Genomic DNA, 22,385 nt, shown 5'->3' with positions numbered 1-22,385 from the left:
GAGTCAGATCATTGGTCCATCTTGCTCAGTCTTGTCTACAGCAGGAGTAGATCTGGCTAGATTCCCCCCCCCCCCCTCAAACTCAGGGGCTGTTTTGTTTGTGAGCATGATGGGTTATCTTCGATTTCCTTAGTATTTTGATATTTTTGCTTTTCTTTTTCTTTGCTTCTGGTTTTTGTTTTTGTGATTTCTTGCTGGTTACTGGGTGATTCATATCTGCTGGTTCGGGTAGGTTGTTCATTTGGTCAGTGTCATTTGGCTCTGTGCCTCTTTCCTGAGGTGTAAAATTTTCCACTAGAGTCAGAAGTAGCCCATTTGTTATCATTAGAAATTTTTTCATGCTGGAGAGGTCTGTGCATATCAAGTGGAACTGGTCCTGAACATAACCGTCTCCTCTGTTTGAGTACATTTGGAAGTAACCAGTTGACTTTGAAAGTTTTTTTCCAAGCTAAGAAGGTGGCCTCTGGGTCGTTATATCAGTTATATTTGCCTTATAGGATTTCTCAGCTAAGGCCAGTTCTTGAGCCAGGCTTGTTGGGTAGTTAATATTTTCGGAATATTGTCGGAGCACTTTAAGATGAGTTGACCAATCCAGAACAGTGGAAGGAGGAGGAATGGACTCATCTAGAATTGACTCATTCAGCTCCCTCTTACTCTCCTCCTTTGGGGGGCTGTTTTGACAGGTGAGCAGGGCACAAGGAGACCCATTTCTCCTTTGTAGCAACCTGCACTACAAAGGAAAAACCGAGCCAAGCCAAGCATGGCTTGACATGAGGCTCAAAACTTTCCGTAGAGGGTGGCTGCACTGTTGAGCTCCTTGACAGTGTGGTGTGGTGGTTAGAGTGTCAGTCTAGGACCTGGGAGAGCATGTCTAAATGCCGACTCAGCTATGAAGTTCACTGGCTGACCTTGGGCCAGTCACAGCCTTTGAGACTAACAGGGTTGTTGTGGGGATTAAATGAGGACAGAGGGGATCCATGTACACCACCTTTAGCCTCTTGGAGAAAAAGGAGGGATATAAATGCAGTCAATCAACTCAGTAGCACAGCTAACCCCGGCAGTCTTGAAGTCCGTTCTTACCATCTGACAGTCACTGACTTCAAGCTCTGCTTTCTGCCAGGATCAGCTGAGCTACGGAAGTAACTTTAGCACAGCCAATCCCGGGTGACTTGCTCTTACCATCTGTCTGCTGATTGGCAGTGGTAGCAAACCTCCCTTGCTGATACCCAATCAAGAGCACACTTTAAGGATGCCAGCTGTGCACCGGCAGCCATGTCTCTACTTGGCCCTCACCTGATGTCACATTTGATGAGGCAAGTGAGCCTAGCTTTGTGGAAACAGGCTCATGGGAGCTGTGCTGAGCTAAATAGTCCCTCCCTAAATAGTCCCCCCTAAAGAGCCCAGAAGGGATGCAGGTGGCACTGTGGTCTAAACCACAGAGCCTAGGGCTTGCTGATCAGAAGGTTGGCAGTTTGAATCCCCTTGACGGGGTGAGCTCCCGTTGCTCGGTCCCTGCTCCTGCCAACCTAGCAGTTCGAAAGCACGTCAAAGTGCAAGTAGATAAATAGGTACCGCTCCGGCAGAAAGGTAAACGGCATTTCCGTGCGCTGCTCTGGTTCGCCAGAAGCGGCTTAGTCATGCTGGCCACATGAGCGCTGCAACCCCCGAGTCGTCTGCGACTGGACCTAACGGTCAGGGATCCCTTTACCTTTAAAGAGCCCAGAGGTTCCCCATGCCTGGCTTACAGGGACTGACATTAGTTATCCAAGGTGTCAAAGAGGGTGCCAGACAACCCCAGACTGATCTGGAGATGACAGGAATTGACCCTGGAATTTTTTGGCATGCAAAGCAGGTACATTAGCACCGAGCCATGGTCCTTCCCAAGCAAGTGAGATGGCTTGTATTTGATCATATGTAGGCCACTGAAGAAGAATCTTCCTTGCAGGCAAGTTCCTTTGTATGGAAGAAACAGGCTAATGGATGAATAATATATTTACCTCAACAGATTGATAATGAGGAAATCAAATCCTTCCAGGTAATGCGGCAGAAAATCAGTCAATCCCTGTTTCCTGGCAGTCACTGCTGCCTATTCGAACCTAATGCTTCCTGGCTTTAGTGATGCTGGAGGAACTAATTCTCTAGGGGAAATTTAATTTGTATCTGTTTATACTATTTATGATGCTTTTTGTCTTTCAAATGAGAATATCAACCATGTCTCTATAGTGCAAAGGTGAAGTGGAGGTCATGCATGAGGATTGCAAGCAACCACTATCCTGTTTAGTAGAGAAAGAGGGTTGGGGAGTTTCTTCTCTCTCCCAGATCCATAATTCTAGAACTCAGGGAGATCCGATGAAGCTGATTTGTTGGAAGAGTCGAGGGAGACAAAAGGAAATAATTATTCACATGGTACATTGTTCAGTTACGTAATTCGCTCCCACAAGAGGTATGGGTAGTCACCAACATGGATGGCTTTAAAATAAAATACTAGCCATGATTGTAATGTTGTGGCTCCACAGTCAGAGGCAGCATGCTTCTGAATACCAGTTGCTGAGAATTACAAGTGGGGAGAGAGCCGATTCATGCAGTTCCTACAGGCTTCTAGTTGGCCATTGTGAGAACAGAATGCTGTTCTAGATGGATCTTTGGACTGGTCCAGAAGGCTCCTCTTTATGTTGCTTACAATTTCCCATCTACTATTTTTATGCATTCCAAGTTCTAGAAGATGCTATGCCCTTTGGCATATCCCTGTATTCTTTCTCCATGTTTTCCTATGACAAACGCAGGGGGAGAGAGGGAAGTGGGAAGAGCTTCATTTCAGTGATAGGAAGCTGCTTACCTATCTTAGGAGGGTCAATTGTCCACAGGTTCCTTCTCATTGGCACTTATCTGTTTAATGATGCCACCCGGAGAAAGAATGGATTGGATCTAGACTTAGTCAACTGCAATTAGTTTCCCTTGAAATCAGCAGCATTGAAGTTGAATTGCAACTAATGTTATACATTGATTTCGGTGGGACGTAAGTGCAGCTAACTTCATCTGGATCTGTCCCAGTGTCCCTTTTCTTTTTGGATTCTACCAGTATAGCCCATAACTCAAGGAAAAGAGAAGCTAAAAGATAGCAAATACAAAATGAACCCAAGAATGCGCTGCTTGCCAACCCAATGTCAACATAATTGGACAACAGAATCAATTTTTCAGAGACAGCAACTTCTTTCGACAAAGTGGCGTTCAAAGCAACTTTGGCTAGTCCCTTAAAATATCCTTTCCTGTCAGAGCTTAATTATCATGACATTGAGGGGAAAGATACATATGTATTGCAGAAGAGCCTAGGGATGAACAGATCGGCCTATTTGCGGTCTGTGTCAATTTCACATGTATTCATTCATATCTATTTCATTTTGTTTCCATGTTAATCTGTGATTTTTTAAAATGTTTGCACACAAATGTACATTTAAATAGCTATTTTATCCCAGTCGATGCATTTCTAGATGTATTTTATTCTACCACACTCATTTTAAAACACATTTTGGTACATTTTTCCCCAGCTGATTACTGTATTATAAAATTCAGAGAGCTGCAGAATCTAAAGGATGTTTGCATAATAATGTGGGAGGTGCTGATCTGGTCAGTTCAGGGAAATTGAATTCCTCAAGCATCCCTAGAATAGATCTCTAAAATGATTAATATGAATCTTCATGAAGGCATATGCTAGAACTGCCCTCAGTTTTATTCCTAAGACATTGAAGAAACGATGCTTGCGTAAGTGGTCTGTGGACATGATCAGGTGCAGATATTTGAATTTTCTGGTGCTAGCTGGTAAGCAAAAATAGCTAGCAGTGACTCTTTATTCCTTTGAGCTGTTCACTAGCCTAAGTGCTGAAAACAGAAGCATAACATTACATTGTTATTGACCAGAAACAAAATAAATAACTTGGGGGGGTTCTTAGAATTTCCAACCAAGGCCAGGTAAGAGGCTCCACAATATTGTGTGTGTGGAAATTTTATTACAGTGCCATTATACTTTTCTCCTAAATAAATAAATAAATAAATAAATAAATGCACCAATGCAATGCTGTGGAGGCTTTTTCTTCACAAGAACAGCCATGGCATCTCTGCAGTCAACGTCATGGCCCACAGCATTAGAAACAGGTGGCTGACTCTTTGAGGATGCCTTGAAGAAAGACTGAATCTAGGCTTTCCCCCATTTAGCACATTGCCGTCTGGTTCTCACAGTGTGGCGACTGTGGGAATCTTGGCATCCTATGGCCTTCTGAAGCTTATTATTCTTGACAGATAGCATTTTGATTGGGGAGCCAAGCCAAGCCAATGTGCCCATTGGAGAGGAGAGGAATTAAAGACAGGGAGTTGTGGTGCTCCGTCTTTGATGAGACATCAGAAATAATTGAGATACGAACAGAGCTGGCCCAAGAGATTTTGGCACCTGAGGCAGACCCTAAAATGGCGCCCTACTTCTCACCAAGGAAGAAAGGGTGAGGGAAGATATACACCAGGAACAAGGGAGAAAAAGTTTGATTTCATTCATATTTCAATGCAAGCCTACCTAACGGTAAGAAATCAATCTTTTAGTGTGGCAGCATCCACACTCTGGAACTCCCTGTCTATTGGCATCAGGCAGATTCCTTCACTTCACTCTTTTCAGCACCTGCTAAAAACATTTTTGTTTAGGCAAGCCTACCCTGACATGTGGAACGCTGCTGGATGTTCTAAACAGGTTTTTAGTTTATTGTTGAGTTTAATTATTTCCTGAATGTTTCAAGCAGTTGTTTTTAACAGAGAATTTCATTGTTCTATTCTTTGGCATGCTTTTTCATTATCACAATGAACAAAAGCAACCCAAGTGTCAATGGATATATAGTACAGAAATAAGAATAGTTCAAGACAAAAACAAGAAATCAAAAATATTTTTATCTCTCTAGCTTCTTTAACGCTCACAAGTGTATTCAATAAGCTTTTTTATCATTATTTTAAATAAAAACCTTTTGCTTCCAAACTGCTTTAATGAGAGACAAAAGAAGCATTTAGAAAAATATAAATTTGAGGATCCATTTCCCCTTTAGTGTGCTTGAAAAGTTTTTGTAATTATGAAAAATGTGAAATAGCAAGTATTTATGACAAAAAAGTGAGACAGCAGGCAAAACAAGCATATGTGTGCATCCTCAGTATGTGTATGCGTTCTACTATTACTTTTAAAACTGCTTTTACAGTGAAAATATAGAAACATACAGCCAAGGGACCTGTACCCCCTTGAGAAATTCTGCTCACCTACACACACACACACACACACACACACACACACACACTTGTTGTTGTTTAGTCGTTTAATCATGTCCGACTCTTTGTGACCCCATGGACCAGAGCACACCAGGCACTTCTGTCTTCCACTGCCTCCCACAGTTTGGGCAAACTCATGTTAGTAGCTTCAAGAACACTATCCAACCATCTTGTCTTCTGTCGTCCCCTTCGCCTTGTGCCCTCCATCTTTCCCAACATCAGGGTCTTTTCCAGGGAGTCTTCTCTTCTCATGAGGTGGCCAAAGTATTGGAGTCTCAGCTTCAGGATCTGTCCTTCCAGTGAGCACTCAGGGCTGATTTCCTTCAGAATGGAGAGGTTTAGTCTTCTTGCAGTCCATGGGACTCTCAAGAGTCTCCTCCAGCACCATAATTCAAAGCATCAATTCTTCGGCGATCAGCCTTCTTTATGGTCCACACACACACACACACTCCTCCAAATTCCATAGATGCTTTGTCCATGTGTGAAAGAACAAATTCACTTTGAACCTTGCTTTACAATACCACAGCAAACAAAGACCCCTTCCAAGAAATTTCAGGGCTCCTAAAACACTCAAAATTCTTCAGATGTTTTGCTCTTCCAGGAAACCCACATTTGCTTCAGATTTCATGTTGGGAGGGGAATCAGTGGCAAGTTGAATACAGCCTCATCAGTACAAGATGTAGTGTCTGTAGGGAGAAAGTGTTGATAGTTATTTATTCATTGGATTCATAAGCCCACCCGTCCACCAAAGGGTCCCAGGGTGGGTTACACATATCACAAGATAAAACATTAGTGTATGAAAGTACAACCAGCACACAACCAAGTGCTAATAGTATCTCAAGCATAAAAAAGAACATCAAATCCAAACTTAACCTAAGGTCTAAGATCCAGTAAGATACGAATAAGCAGCAAGTGATGCAACGAGGGTAGAGAACCTTTGGTGGCTAATGGACCAGATCCTCATCTCCTCATTCATGGCAGGGCATATTTGACCAGTGGGTAGGGCACCCGCCTTTCAAACACCTGATGTTACTAAGAGGTCAGATGATTCTGTACTTTCAGAACCTGATTTTGGGGACTTCACAAATCATAGTGTGAGGCTGTTTGGAAGTCCTTTAGCAAACAGCCCCATGCTGTTCTTGGAACCTCTGAAAACCAGGTGGTTTTCAGAGGTTCAAAGAGCAGCATGGGGATGCCTGCAGAAGGGCTTTCAAGTACAGTGGCACCTCAGGTTACATATGCTTCAGGTTACATATGCTTCAGGTTACAGACTCCGCTAACCCAGAAATAGTACCTCGGGTTAAGAACTTCAGGATGAGAACAGAAATTGTGCTCTGGTGGTGCAGCGGCAGCAGGCAGCCCCATTAGCTAAAGTGGTGCTTCAGGTTAAGAACAGTTTCAGGTTAAGAACGGACCTCCGGAACGAATTAAATACTTAACCCGAGGTATCACTGTAGTTTGAATCTTTGGTTCCCCCTCTAGGAGTTAGTGGATGCTCAACATCTATCAGCAGAACACACCTTTCTCCATCAAAGGAACAATCGGGAGCTCACTTGAAGTTCCAGTTGTTGCTTTGAAGTCACAGCAGTACCTGCCATCGTTTACAGGAAATGTAATTTGGGCCCCTGGTGTGCCAAGTTTGATCTGGGGACCAGAGGTCTCCCACTACTGTGGTACAGATTGCATGACTGGCATGTAACTCCTCCCAAACACCTGGGTAAAGAGATGTGTCTTCAACCACTGGTAGAAGGTCAACAACTTGGAAGGGAAGCCTGTTGATTGAGCATCCACCCTGATTTCCTTGCACAAAACTTTGATGGAAGTTAGGCTAAGTCTAGTCTTTTACTGTGGATGTATTCTGAATTCTGTGCATCAATAAGCGTTCATCATATATTTATCCTGATTTGCTCGTGGGCTGTTTATATGTATTCCTGCTAATGATTGCTTCATCCCACACATTTCAGTGCATTTCCCTGTCACCCTTCTTACTATAAAAATACATTTACTTGCTTTTTTAAAAGATGGATTTGGAGTAGTAGAAATAATAATAATAATAATAATAATAATAATAATAATAACAACAATAACAATAATTTTATGTTGCCCATCTGACTGGGTTGCTCCAGCAACTCTGGGCGGCTCTCAACAAAATATTAAAAACATAGTAAAACATCAACTATTAAAAACTTCCCTGAACAGGGCTGCTTTCAGATGTCTTCTAAAAGTCAAATAGTTGTTTATGTGTTTGGCATCTGATGGGAAGATGTTCCATAGAGTGGGCGCCACTACCAAGTAGGCTCTCTACTGGTTCCCTGTAGCTTCATGGCTCGCAATGAGGGAGCCCCCTGAAGGCCTTCAGCGCTGGACCTCAGTGTCCAGGCTAGGGCATGTGCTGGGCAACAGCGCATGCTCACTCACTTTAATTGTGCAAACTTAAATTTATTGTATGTGCTTGTACCCATCCTGCAAAATCATAACGAGTCTGGAGGCACCCCTAGTGAGCTTTACAGTTTCCAGTTTCCCCAGTCCCAGCCTCACACTCTGACCATTACATCATATTGGCTCCTGTGTTTTCCCCTTCAGAAAGCCAACCTACCCTCTATCCAGCTCTGCTGAACTCCACATGCACTTGTCATAGCCATTATTTTATAAGGAGACTTTACGTAAGAAAGATGACCTTTTTTAGATTGGCAAACAACAGAGCTTGCTTTCAAATGCCTCGGTCGTGCCTTCCGTCGCCTCGGTGCATATGGCAGAAACACCCACATTAAGAGAAGGATGTGGCAGCTGAGCTGAGAAAATGTAGATGCTGCAAATGTTGGAATCAGCACATTTGTGTGTGTGTTTTTTTATAAATAAAATGACTTTATGGTGCCTCTGGTCCCCTCACGCTTTCCAAAAGTGTTGCAGAGGGAAGGTGAGAGAGGCTCTTTAATTGCTTTCTTGTTTAAAACGATCCTCCTTTAGGCTTTTAAAAAAGTGTTTATTTATTTTAATGAGGAGTTCACAATTCCTCTTCCCATTTATATGTTTTGCAATGCATCTCTAACCACCTGGTTTTGTTTGGAGGAGGGAGTACACAGAGATTTGCCTGCATTAATCACAGCAAGGGGAGCAGCATGTGCCATTTGGAGCCATCCTCTGTGGTAGAAGTGTTGTGCTCAGTGTTCAATATAATATGGCCACTTTGTCTAATAAATGAAGAAATAAGTTCCTTGTTTCTTCTGGGGAAACAGAGCTGTAGAGAGGACTGTAAAAGGGTGGCATGAATAAATGCTTTGTAATAACAGGGTACAGATGAAGCAGTAAATTTAGGGATATGTACAAAACACATTCCTTTATTTTTGAATATATTTCTGCCTGCCTTACATGCTGGCACTTAGCATAGAAGAGCAGCCATGCAATTTGCACAAAGCAGATCTAAATTATTGTTGTGCATGATCATCATGAATTGTGCAGAGTGCGCCCATGGAGAAAAGCTCAAGGAACTTCGCAGATCTGAATCAGTGTTGCCCATTGCCTGCACAGTGGGCTCATTCAAAAGCACAAACCAGAGTATATACTATTTATGTCTTTGCTTAGAGCTTTCGTAGGCCACTTTCTGCCACTAGTGACCTTAAAGCAGTTTACATACAGCAGTCGAACAATACCAATGCAAATTGTAAAATGCAACTCATATTAATGAGTTCTGAAAGACTGTCAAAGAAACCATTGGCTTCTTTGTACCACCGCTTGCTCAGTTTAATCACTGATTCCTTCATGGTTTCAATGATAAAATCCACAAGCCTGCTCCTCTGGGATACTTATCTGAAAATGGAGATATGTGATCTTCCATGTGGGAATAGAAACTCACAGCTCTTCAGGACCTGCTAATTCCCAATGGTCTGTGAGAGACTTTCTCCTGCAAGTTCCAAAGATCTCAGTAGCCCATTTCTCAGTGAATTGGAACAGGGCTTTTAGTATGGCTGCCCCTGTTCTATGGAATAGCATCCCTGTTGAGATATGACTATCTGCACTTTCTAGAAACAATTGAAGACATTTTTGTTCCAATAGGCTTTCCCAGCTGGATAAATGGGTCTTTTCTGCAAGTGCCCTCTTGGAAGCATTTTACTTTTGGTTTAAATGTTTTTATTGCTTTTCTGTTTTTATCTGCTCTTCATTCTTTATATGTAAATTAGTTTGAGATTTGGGTCTAGAATGCTTAGAAACTTAGCAAATGGTTTCTCTGTCACTGGGCAAAGAGACAGCTTTCTGTAGCATCTAACCATGTCATAAAGACCAGAGTTGTCACTGTTGCACACTGCACATATGTCTGCGGCACACCATATGCATTCTATGCTCTGCTTGACTCTATAGATAGAGCCTACAGGCTCCCCTTATGATCATAAGCATTAGGCAGAAAACTCTTTAAGTGGTTACTGCATGTCTTCCATGTAGCTGAGTCAACTCTCCAATGAAAGCTAGTAGTGGTTGGTTGTGCATACTTTTCTGTAGAGTTTGGAGTAGGTACTTCAGTGGCATGGCAGACACAACTGTGCGCTGCAAACTTTCTATGAGAAGGAAAATTGCCTAAGACATCTGAAAGAGGATGGGGGAAACAAAATGAAACCATACCACACTCTTGTCATGTGCCTAGCTTGAGCAAGTGAAGCCTAATCTCTCTCCATCATCACCATTTCTTATCCAGGAGTGGGTACATACCACTCAGTATTTTTCTCTCTGAATGAATCACCCTTTCTAAGCATATACACCATATAAGCATACACCATATACAGTCTCTGGTAGTTTGTCTTTCTCGTAGTCCCAATATTTGGCAGTAAAAGTGGCCTTCTGTCAGAGCCTCTCTCTCTCTCATGACACTAGCTGTGCATTTGTTCCGGCTTAGACTTATGGAGTGAGGTTGGTGGCTTTCAGACTGAGAAATGTGTAGTCACCACCACCACCAGTTCTACATTAATGTCAAGTATAATTGAGACAAATGGCTCAGGATGTGTGTGCTTATGTTTGGGTCCCTCCCTCACCAATGCACACAGATAGGATCAAACACATTGTTCTCACTCTCTAGGCCATTGGAGAGCATTTGTGAACATCATAGGATAGGATTAACTGCACAGACCTTTCCAATTGGGCCTATCAATTCCGGTGAGGGGCACACATAGTCTCTAGCAATATAGAACTGTTGTAGTTCCTAATGCCGCTGTGCATGTATGTGTATGCAGTCTTAAGAAATAGAGGGATAACGGGTATAGGATAACACTAAGTAGGAGAATAAACATAGGAGGAAAGATAGGAGTAAACATGCTACAATTTAAAATCTGCACTTCCCAATTGGCCTCTTAGGTAAAGGTAAAGGGACTCCTGACCGTTAAGTCCAGTCGCGGATGACTTTGGGGTTGCGGCTCTCATCTTGCTTTACTGGCCAAGGGAGCCGGCGTTTGTCCACAGACAGCTTCTGGGTCATGTGGCCAGCATGACTAAGCTTCTTCTGGCGAACCAGAGCAGCTCACGGAAATGCCGTTTACCTTCCCACTGGAGTGGTACCTATTTATCTACTTGCACTTTGATGTGCTTTTGAACTACTAGGTTGGCAGGAGCAGGGACCAAGCAACAGGAGCTCACCCCGTCGTGGGGATTCGAAATCTCAGCAATGATTCGCCTCTTAGAAATGACCAAACCACAAATCCTCAATCAAACAGTGTTTCATCTGATGCTTTACTTTCTGCTGGATAGCACCGGTCAGTACAAGCAATGAGGACCAGTCCAAAGTGTGGCTGGAACATTTGACTGAACCTTTACATTGTGCATGCAGTAAGTGGCAACCCCAAGAGCAGAAGCCTCATACACAGTCTGCTTTCCACCACCCTTGACATTCATGTCCTGTCTTCTCTAGTCCCGGATTATTTCCTGTTGCCATGGCTTCTACTCTTGGAAATGCAGCAGAAGCTTAGAATGGATGCCTGAATACCATTTTGTCTCCCTTTAGTTTTAAAGGGTAAAGATTCCTAATTCTTTCTTTCATTCCCTCTCTCTGGCTGTGTTTGTGAGAAAGAACGCAGCTACATTCACTATGCCTGGCATGCTCTGGTCCATGGGGTCATGAAGAGTCAGACACGACTAAACGACTAAACAACACATTCACTATGTGCCACTTTTCAGGGTGAAGAGCTAACAATAACAAAGGAAGAATAGGCTAGTGGTTAGAATGGAGTGAAGTGTGAGAATGAGGGGCATGTTGAAAGGTGTGACATCTGCTTTGGACAATCACCTGTCTGGTGGAGGGCAGCACTTGGTGGACTGCAAGAGCTGAAAGCTACCTATCCCACACCACGCAATCCAAGGACCATCTATCAACAGTGGTGTGTGATGGTGTGTATACAGTGTTGGTGGTGGAGCTGCCAGTTGGGAGAGTGCCAAGTTGGCAGCCCTGTAGGAGCACAGATACTTGTGGCACTGAACCTGATCTCCCCCAATCTCACCTCGCCCCATCCCAACTAATGTGGCACCACCACACCTGGGAACATGCTGCTGCCCCTTTGCTTCCCTCCCTTGCCATTGCTGCCATCACCAAGCATGTTTGGTTCGCCAAAACCTGTTTTGCGTGAATGCACACATTGAGCTTTGCTCTGCATTAACAAACGCCCATGCGCCATCCTTGCCACAGCTTTGCTTCTCCTTGCCTGCTCTTGATGCACAATGTAATTTACATATGCACCTTCTCCTTGCAGCTTTCTCAGCTAGTGATCAGACTGGGTGTACTTATTTCGGTTAACGTTTGCTTACTGCACTTTTGCATGCTGAAATGTCGGTTAGAATAAGGAGAGGCAGATTTGAACACAGGAAGCTGTTTTACAGCAAGCTAGATTATTTCTCTATCTAGCACAGTGTTGTCTATCCTAGCTGACTACAGCTCCCTGGGGGTCTCAAGCAGAGGTCGTTCCCAGCACCTGATACCCTGATACCTTTAACTGGAGATGCTGGAGATTGAAGGGGGAAAGGTGGCTCAGTGGCAGCGCTCTGCATGCATAAGGTCACAGGTTCCAACCCTGGCATCTCCAGGGAGGGATAGGAAGCTCCCCTGCTTGAAACCTTGGATAACCACACTGCCAGCCTGCATGGACAATACTGAGCTAGAGGTATCAGTGGTCTGACCCAGTGTAAGGCGAGTTTCGAATGGATCAGACCAAAATGCCCCTTCATCCTGTATTTTCTTTCCTACAATGGCCAACTGAATACCTCTGGGAAGCCCACAAGCAGAACCTGAGGGCAATAACCTTCTCCTGCTTCTGTTCCCCAGCAACTGACATTCAGGGCCATGGTCTCTCTGATCCTGGAAGTAATATAGCTATGGACAAATTGATCCTCCCCAAATCCATCCATGCCTCTTTATGCAGGAGCAAATTCCATAGTATTTCTCTGCACATCCTTTTGTCTGTCCTGAATATCCCACCAGCTTTCAAGGAGGACTGGAGACCTTTTCTAGTCTATTTAAAAACTAACTTCTCCTATGTGAAGTCCACAGTGGGGTTTGACGTCTGGGGGGGGGGGGGAATAACAGAACATAGAAAGAAATTTGTTTTAAAAGATGAAACTGGGTAAGACGGAATTTTTGAAATGCAATTGTGTGTAATCATAATTATAAACATCAAGGTTGGCTGAACAGGAAGTCATTAATATTGTAGAATAGGATTATAACTGTTCAGTGATAAAGTGTAACTTTGAATCTTTAAATAAAATAAAATATTAAAAGGAAAAAAGAATATCCCACCAGCAGCTTCATTGGATGGCCACTGGTTCTAATATTATGGGACATTATTCATGCAAAGCTGAAGCTTTACTCCTGAGCTATAGCCCCTCTCCAATGGAAGGGAGCAGGGCCTACAGATTCCATTTCCAGCTAAAGAGCTTGGTCAGGCTGCCTCTACAGGGAACCAGCAAAAGACACCTGCAGTGTTTACAGACTAAGGTGAAATTACACTGAAGTGCGGGTGGCGCTGTGGTCTAAACCACTGAGCCTAGGGCTTGCCGATCAGAAGGTCGGCGGTTCGAATCCCCACAACGGGGTGAGCTCCCATTGTTCGGTCCCTGCTCCTGCTAACCTAGCAGTTCGAAAGCACATCAAAGTGCAGGTAGATAAATAGGTACCACTCTGGTGGGAAGCTAAACAGTGTTTCCATGCGCTGCTCTGGTTCACCAGAAGCAGCTTAGGCATGCTGGCCACATGACCTGGAAGCTGTCTGCGGACAAACGCTGGCTCCCTCAGCCAGTAAAGCGAGATGAGCGCCGCAACCCCAGAGTCATCTGCGACTGGACCTAATGGTCAGGGGTCCCTTTACCTTTACTTTGCTTTCCCCATCTGTTGCATTCTCTGTAATGGAACCCCCTATACACCATAGTGAGGGACTAGGGGGCTTGATTAAAGAAGACTACAAATATATTTGCAGGTCTTTTCAAAGTATGAAAACTTCTGTAACCCCTTTACTTCCATCCGGAAGGCCGAGTTGGAAGAAAAAGCTGATCTAGTACTGAGCAAATGCACCAGCAGGAGTGTTGCATGAGTTTGGCTGGTACTTTTGTACCACATTGACTTCTCCACTGCCTCACTCCTTCCACTCTTGGTAAACAGCAGCAATTCCTGCTACGAAACTAGTCCACTCAACACAGTGAGCTGTTTCTGGTGGTCTGTATGTGTGGCATGTGTGCTGTATGTGTGGTTCAGTGTGTGTGTGCGTTTGTGTGTAAAAGAGAGAGGAGGGTGGCAGCCAAACTGACTTTGGGCACTCCTTGTTTCACCTGCCTTTTGAATATGGCCCTTGTAGGGCTGACCAACAGGGAATGTGGTCCTTGCCCCTGCACTGAGGGATTTTAATCACCACCGCACTATAAAGAGTCAAACGCTCTTCTCAAAATCATAAAATAATACCCCACTGTGTGACAGTTATGACCAGTTTCCTAAGTTATTTGACGATGAGGCCTTGGGAGGCAGGAATGACAGAGAGGCAGAGATGTAGGCTGAGTTGCTTGTAGACTTAGATTAAACACTCATGCAAACACACTGCAGGCCTTGATCACAGGGTTTCACAGTCAGATTGCAGTCTGTGAGTGTTTCCTTTCCAATGGGCTAACTAATCAGGGCTTCCTCTATCATTGCCTCTTTCAAGTTGTCATTCCAGATAGCCACTTAGGTGCACTTAGGCTGTGTACATACTATGCCTTTAAAGCAAATTCAAAGCACATTTTCCCTTCAAAGAATTCTGGGCACAGTAGTTTACCTTTCAAAGACTTACAATTCACAGAAACCCTTAATGAACTACAGGGCCCAGAATTCAGTGAGAGGAAAAATGTGCTCTAAAAAGTGTAGTATGAAAATACTGTAGCTATATGTTAAGGGTTGGGAATCTGTGGCCCTCCTGATACTGATGTAAAGCTAATCAAATGACTAAGCCAAGTACCCTAGAGATCTTTGTTCCATTATATGTTGTTGATGGCTGTAGTGGGCAGTGGAAGGCTGACTGTGTCCTTGCCTGCCAGAGAATACTGGTTTTATAAAATAGGTGGAAATTCCAACAAGGGGAGGTACTTTTGATTTTGTAATCCAACAAGGAAATTCCAACAAGGAAATTCCAACAAGGGGAGGTACTTGTGATTTTGTAATGACACTCTGTTAGTTATATTCTATTAATTGCCCTGAGAGCCAGTGTGGTGTAGTTAAGAGTGATAGACTCATAATCTGGTGAACCGGGTTCACGTCTCCGCTCCTCCACATGCAGCTGCTGGGTGACCTTGGGCCAGTCACACTTCTTTGAAGTCTCTCAGCCCCACTCACCTCACAGAGTGTTTGTTGTGGGGGAGGAAGGGAAAGGAGAATGTTAGACGCTTTGAGACTCCTTCGGGTAGTGATAAAGTGGGATATCAAATCCAAACTCTTCTTCTGAGGGAAAAGAAGTGTCTGTAGGGAGGTCCGAGTATCTCTGAGCTGAAATTTTGGAACTTTGGTTCATGATGCAGCCATGAAGGGTATCTCCCATTTAAATACACTATTCTCATATTTTGGCACAGAGGAAGGAATGGGCAGATTTATTATGATTGGTAGGTCTTACTCTGCTAAAGACAGCAGCTGATAAGTGGCAAAGAAGAACCCTCCATAGAAATGGCATGAGCTCATAATTTTTTTACGATAATGGACACCTGTTTTGTTAGCTCCCAATTAAGAACTGAAACTATAGAGAAAGTTGCAAGTCTCTCAAACGGGTCATCAATCAAATGCAGAGCGCTGATAATTGGAATAGAAATGTTTAAGCTGGTTAATGTAATGAATTGGGGTGGGAAAATAATAATGGAGGATGAGATATAGATAGATGAATGGATAGGTAATTAGCTCCCACATCAGAAGTCTCCTGCTTATGCTGGTCAGGGAAGAAGCAGGGAGACAAGAAAAAATTCTTCCAGTTGGTGCAGCAGAGTAGTCTAGAAATGGCACATCACTGGAATGACTTAAAATCCTGTGGATCCTTGGCTGGTTCAGCTCCACACCCTCATTGCTCCTGGGTTCCACTGTGGTAGCACTGTGGGGGTATAGCTAATGCAGTGGACACAGCAGGAACGTTTGCAGTGATGGAAGCTCCAGACAATGGAGCCCACATCCTAATCCCCTCCAGTATGGCAGGTCAGGCAGTAGGATTCCTCTGCTCATACTCTGGATATTCAGACACAGTCATGACTGGAAAATACGTGGCTTCAAACAGTGCTGACATCAAGCTGTAATGGAAAAGGAACATCCAGGGGCAACCCAGTCAGATGGGTGGGGTACAAATAACAACAACAAGAACAACAATTCCATTAAAACAATGATTTGAATGTGGCACTGTCTGAATGTGTTAGCTTACCTTGTTGCGTTGCTTTAGACAGGGATCGGGAAACTACAGAGTACTTTATTTCTCCGGAGAGCATCCGTCCAATCACTTTCAGGATAGAAGGGCATCAGATTCATGATTAATCAGGATTGGACTCTAGACAAAAACCCTCAAGGCAAAATGGCCCCAAGCTTCAGGGGACGTGCTCTAATATAGACTTTCCCCTCCCCTCTTCAAGTGCTCATGGGGCAGCTTTTTCCCATGAGTCCATCACACAAATACTATATTTACTGTTGACATCCATTAATTGTTACTAAGGCTTTTCATAAGGGGGGGAAATGGTGAGCAGGTAAGACTTTGAACTGAATATGGTTGCTTGATGGTAACTTTCCCCCACTGCAGCGAGCCCTGTGTTTCAGCATAACCTGACTGGAGTAAATAACATGCTAAAAAATATTTTATGAATGAGGAACGAAGTTCATTGTATCAGCCTGACATTTGTTAATACCCTACAGCAGCAGGGAGTCATCTTCAAAGTGTTTTGGCCTTTTTATTCTTGTTTTGTTTGTGTGTGTTTGTGCCTGTAGATGTGTTTTGCGGGGAGGGTGTCATTTGGCACCTGAAGCTGCTTGCTCTGTTGACTAATGCCACGGAAGAGTAAGCATTCTTCACCCATCGTGATTTCCCTGGGGAAATGGGCAGAAATGCCATAATTCTCTTTCACAGTCATCTATTTTGCTTTTCAGCTGATTCTCGCAGAGGAAGAGGAATCCATGGCCTGCCATGTGTTGTTGGACTTCATTTCCCATATTTCCTGGCCATTCTCGATCCTGGGTGTGGCTGATGGAGTTCAACAATCTCTGGAGGGCCACTGCACACCCACACTCCTGCCGTAGATGTTATGAATAACCTCTTGACAGGACTCTAAGGGGAGAAGCAAAATACACCTAAAATTCCATGTATTTGTTCTCAGAGTCGAGTACAGTAGTGGTACCTCAAGTTAAGAACTTAATTCGTTCTGGAGGTCCATTCTTAACCTGAAACTGCTCTTAACCTGAGGTACCACTTTAGCTCATGGGGCCTCCCACTGCCACCGTGCGATTTCTGTTCTCATCCTGAAGCAAAGTTCTTAACCTGAGGTACTATTTCCGGGTTAGTGGAGTCTGTAACCTGAAGTGTCTGTAACCTGAAGCGTCTGTAACCTGAGGTACCACTGTAGTTTTATTCAGTTCAGCACTGGGCTACTTTACACTCAGATCAGTCTTCTGAGGAGGTTAGTTCATGCCACAAATATATTCTTGGTTTTTCTGCTTCTAGCGTAAAAACTTTGTTTCTGCCGTTTTGGAAAATTCAGGAAAATACCCTGCAGGATAAACAAAACTGTTGGCAACAAGTGGCCCTGGTCAAAATAATGATAATCCAACGGGAATGCAATTATTCAGATCTTCATACAGAATTGATCCAGGAGACCACATAGGGAACTGACTATGTCAAAAAGTAACACATGGTTCAACACTGAGTTCAGAAGCTGTTTGGGCATTAGATAAGTTAAGATCACAAGGTTATTCAAATATCAGAAACAATGGGAATTCACTTGGGAAGGAAGGCCCCTCTGGTTTCCCTCATATCCAAAATTTTCCTTTGCTTATGTTCCTAACCATTCTGACATACTACACCTAGCAACTGGAGCAAGGGGTGGTTTGTGGAGATGGGTGCTGCCGCCACTGTGCTTAGCAGGAGGAAGAGGCAGAGGGGTGGGGCAGTCACTTTGCTTGCATCTGTTACTCCACAAAAAGAATTTTTTTGGAGGGTACAGTGGATATTTCCATAAGGGAAGGCATAAATCCTCATGAAAAACATGTGATTGGGGTTGTTGTTGTTGTTTAGTCATTTAGTCGTGTCTGACTCTTCGTGACCCCTTGGACCAGAGCACGCCAGGCACTCCTGTCTTCCACTGCCTCCCCCAGTTTGGTCAAACTCATGCTGGTAGCTTCGAGAACACTGTCCAACCATCTCATCCTCTGTCGTCCCCTTCTCCTTGTGCCCTCCATCTTTCCCAGCATCAGGGTCTTTTCCAGGGAGTCTTCTCTTCTCATGATGTGGCCAAAGTAACTGAAAAGTAACCTCTCATGAGGTAGCCAAAGTATTGGAGCCTCAGCTTCAGGATCTGTCCTTCCAGTAAGCATTCCTTCAGAATGGATAGGTTTGATCTTCTTGCAGTCCACGGGACTCTCAAGAGTCTCCTCCAGCACCATAATTCAAAAGCATCAATTCTTTGGCTATCAGCCTTCTTTATGGTCCAGCTCTCACTGAAAAACATGTGATTGGGGTACCTTGGGGAAATAATATACTGTGATTAAAGCTAGACCTGCCCATCAAAACAATAGATACATTCACCTCTCCGCATCTGCCCCCTTGGTCTCTGAGCATTTTCACCAATCTGTTTGGTTTTGTTTCTCGGGGTGAGTGGCAATTGTACATTTTTTGGACAGTTAGGGATGCAGAGCAAGTTTAAGGAGTCCTGGATCTGACTCAAAATGTCTTGTTAGCAGCTAAATACAGCTTGGGAATGTAAGAGTATTCCCTGATTCACCCCAATTCACCTCATAATTTGGAGTATGCATAGAGCCAATTCACACCCTTCATAACTTCTTACCCTGTTCTGTACACTGCTTCGTGATCGTTACATGAAGCACCGTATGAAATTATAACTTTTAGCATAAAATAAAATAAAAGCATGAATGAGTATGGGTTAGGGGTCAATACTGAGAAGTAACAAAAGGCGCAGAAAAGATAAGATAATGTTAAATCAGGAGAGAGGTTGCTTTTGAAATAGAATTTGAATGTGGGTTTTGAAAAAGAGCAGAGTGCCTTGACCTATAGAGAGGTGAGTTTTAAGTGACTTATGTGAAACCAAGGTAAGTTCCTTGTTCCTTGGAAAGGTACAAGATTGCATTTGAGGGCTCCTTAATTATTTTTCCGGGTGACACAGGGTTAGGCCTGAAAGATGTAACTTCAATTCCATACTGGCTGAAGAGGACTTCTTTTTGCACTAAAATATTTGGGACAAACGGTGCTCTAGGCAAGCATGTCATCTTGTGCGCTTCAGGGACAGGCCTGGGGAGTACATCTGGGCTCATAGCGTACCCTGCTGTGTTCTCAGCTAGTTCTTCTATCTGGCATGGAAATAGGATCAAACCGTACCTTCTTTGTCATCGTGGAAAAATGATTGCATGGGGGGGAGTGAGGAAAGGGAGACATGATAGAGGTATATAAAATTATGCATAGTGTGGAGAAAATGTTTAGAGAGACAGGGAAACATAGTCAGACAATTAGTCCATCTAGTTCAGTATTGGTCGATCGCAATCTACCGATAGATCCCCGGGAGGTTTTGGTACATCATGGTTGATCCCTTTCCTTAGCATTGGTAAAATAGAATCTGGCCCCACCCCCACGCTCTGTTGTTGCACTATCTGCAGTACAGAAGACAGAGTTTACCCAGTGAGGCTGTTTGTTTCCCCAGCGATCTGTCAGTGAGTGGCTGTTCCCCTTTCTCCCCCAAAATGGGCAACGGCTTAGCCCCAAACTCCCCCAAAACAGGGCTCTCCTTCCTAAGAAAAGCTCAATATCTTTGACCTGAAACCCCCCCCCCCCCCCAGTGGGTAGATCACTGCCAGTTTTTAATTATGTGAGTAGATCGCAGTCTCTTGGGAGTTGGCCACCCCTGGTCTACAATGAATGACAGGAGCTCTCCAAGGTTGCAGGCAGGGAACATTCCCAGCCCCTACTTGGAGATACAAGGGATTGAATTTGGGGCCTTCAGCATGCAAAGCAGCTGCTCTACCCCTGAGCTTTGATTCTTCCCCTCTCATAATACTGAGATCTGGGGCCAGCCAGTGGAGCTGAATGGTTAGAGATTCAGGAGAGACAAAAGGACGTAATTTGTCACCAACCAAATAGCTGAGCCATGGAATTTGCTACCTCAAAATGCAGTGATAGCCACCACAATACCATTCTGCAGATTTATTGTGCAACTGCATTTGGAATACTGTGTACAGCTCTGGTTGCCTCACCTAAGACATGCTATTATTCAGAAATGGGCAACAAAATGATGAAGGGCATGGAGCAAGTCCTTTATGGGGAAAGGTTGCAGCATTTGGGGCTTTTAAACTCAGTCCCAAGGAGGCCATGATGGGCACCAACTTAGATGGCTTTAATAATTAGGCAAATTCATGGAGGATAAAGCTATCAGTGGCTGCTAGTCATGGTAGCTAAATATACCAGTTGCTCATCTTCTCTTTGTTGGTTTTCCATAAGCATTTGGTTGGCCACTGATGGCCTTTGGTCTGCTCCAGCCAGGCAGTTGTATGTTCTTATATTTATCACTGACCACTTTTGTGACTAGTGAAGATGCAGGAACATTTTCTCATGTTTTCCTTGCTAATGTCCCCTTTCCCCCAAGTCACTGTGACCATCAAAACTGACAAAGGAGCTCAAGCTTCCTCAGCCTTCTGACAGCCAGTTTATGCTGAAAGCTATTGCAACAATCATGGGCTTACACTTACTCAGAGATTACCCACAGCTGGCAAATCTGTATTGACAGTCCCCTTCCTTTTAAAGGGAAGAGCCAAATTCAAGATGTTGAAAGAAAGGAAGACAACAGCTGAATGATGTAACTGTAAACAAACCTTGGCAAGCAATGTGTCTCTTGGGGACATGTTATCATCAGGTGCACATAATGAGCATTACAAGCTCCACACAAGAGAGAGGCCTTTTCAAGGAGCCTGTTATGTGGTGATAGAGGTTGTGGTAAGCAGAATTAGAAATTACTGGCGGTAATGCCCCATTTCCCCCTTTGTACCACAGTGGTGATTGAATTACTATCCTTTTCACTGTAGCATCTCCCTGGGCTTCACAGAAGGCTACCTCTACTGTCAGAGGCAGCAGTGCTTCTGAATACCAGTGGCTGGAAACCACAGGAAGGCAGATCTGCCTTGTAGGCTTCCCATATGCATTTGGTTGGGCACTGTGAGAACAGAAAGCTGGATTAGATGGGCCATTGGCCTGACACAGCAGGCTCTTCTTATGCGCTTATGCTGTGGACTGCATCTCCGCTCAGCCCCAGACAGCATAATCAGTGGTCAGGAATGATGGGAGTTGTACTCAAAGCACCTGACTCTTCTTATGTATTTCTTATGAAACAAGGTATAGAGGGTCAGCATGTCAGACTTCAGGGAATCGGCTGCCCACCCCCTGTTGCAGTAGATAAGCAGAACAAAGGAAAAGGAGTCTTCTTATCAGAAACTTTAATAATCACAGCGAGAGAACAAAGAACCCATCTCCTAGAATGGTGGTGCTCCAAGTTAAGGATCCCATTCCCTTACGTTCCTATTAATCTACATCACCTCTACGTTTTGTAATCTGGGTTTGTACCCTCTGTGATTTGTGTGCTTTCTGTTCTGCCACTTTCTGAGCTCTTCTTGACCTTGGGGAGAGCAGAGGAATGCTTTCCAGAGACAGTGAATCTGTTAACCCTCTGTCTTCCAGTGTTTCTTCTCCTAGCTGTTCCTCTAGTATTTCCCAGCTTCTGCTTTCTGAGCTATGTCCCTCTGCAAACCACTGTTCCAAATCTATACTGTCCTCCTGTTCCTGGGAAGATTAAGGATCTGGAGTAGGAGCAGGGGGAGGCTCCCACCATCCCTCCTCCGTACAGCCCTCCTCAGCACAGTCCCTGACACAGTGTGGTGTAACAGTCTCAGATGTCATCTAGAAAGCTTACTGGGTGACCTTGGGTCCAGTGGTGTGTGGTCAGTGGACTAAGGGGACTAGGCTAGTCCCCTAAATGTTCCCAGTAAATTAGAGTATTAAAGCTTTTAAAGCCTGGGGTCTCCTTCCCAAAGCCTGGGAAGCTTCTGCCTGGAATAGGGAAGGAGCTGCAGTGCTCACGCATGCAACGTCGCCCCCCACAATCGCCCTTGCAAACTGGTGCTTCTGGCCCTGTTTCCCCACGAAAAATTTCACCACATGCCACTACTTGGGTCAGTTCCTTTTTCTTAGCCTAACCTAAGATTTTTTGTGTGGGTGTGGATAAAACAGAGGCTGAAAGAATTATGTCTGCTTCCTTGAGCTCCTTGGTGGAAAGATGGGCTATGAACATAATAAGCATTACTGTTATTTTTAACCAGAAGTTGACTAAAGCATTAGCTGAAAATTAACTTCTGCTAACAACAGCATTTATATTAT

At 44.1% G+C, this 22,385-nt stretch overlaps 1 protein-coding gene across 5 annotated transcripts in view; it reads left to right on the top strand.

Annotated features, from left to right (window-relative positions):
• Positions 1 to 22,385, top strand: part of LRFN2 (leucine rich repeat and fibronectin type III domain containing 2) — a 279,324-nt gene that overhangs the window by 159,929 nt on the left and 97,010 nt on the right. The window lies entirely within an intron of this gene.

This window comes from Podarcis pityusensis (genome assembly GCF_964106645.2).
Source record: "Podarcis pityusensis genome assembly, chromosome: 3".
Taxonomy (NCBI): domain Eukaryota; kingdom Metazoa; phylum Chordata; class Lepidosauria; order Squamata; family Lacertidae; genus Podarcis; species Podarcis pityusensis.
The sequence above is the reverse complement of the archived record's forward strand: the minus strand, read 5'-3'. Positions and strand labels throughout refer to the sequence as shown.